Consider the following 577-nt stretch of genomic DNA (forward strand, 5'->3'; position numbering starts at 1 on the left):
CCTTTATCTCCACCACCCATGCTCCCTCCCCACAGCTTCAGGGCCTTGTGCCCCTCTGCCGATCCATCACTCCGTACCCACAGTGGCCTGAAGACAGGCCCTGGGGGTGCCTGGCCAGTGGTGGTGGTCGGGGACCCTTGGTGGGGGTTGGGGGTCCTTCCCCGGCCAACAAGGCCGCCAGGTGCTGGTGTGGGATCTGCAAACACCAGTGCTATCGCACAGACAAGCAAACTGGTGTTTTGCAAAAGCGGCTGTCCCTCTCGGTGAGGTTGGGCCCCAGTGCTCCCCTGGGGACTCCAGCAGCCCCAGGCTGGGGCAGGGGTAAGGGCAGGGGAGGCAGCTGCCCCGTGCCCTGTCCGGCAGCACCTGGCGCTTGGCAGAGCCCAGCAGCTCAGCCCCCCTGCGCCGCACGTGCACGCAATGCACCGGGGCAGAAGGCAATCGTTTCCCATCTGTGTCCTGCGCGGCAGCTGAGCTCTGAGCTGGCCCCGCTCAGCGCCCAGTCCCGGCGCTGCCGTGTGCTGCAGCCACTTCGGCTCCAGCTCTCGCTGGGGGAGCTCTCGGGGCCCCCGCTCCC

The sequence above is a fragment of the Egretta garzetta genome, unplaced genomic scaffold (genome assembly GCF_000687185.1).
Source record: "Egretta garzetta isolate BGI_Z169 unplaced genomic scaffold, ASM68718v1 scaffold75, whole genome shotgun sequence".
Classification (NCBI taxonomy): Eukaryota; Metazoa; Chordata; class Aves; order Pelecaniformes; family Ardeidae; genus Egretta; species Egretta garzetta.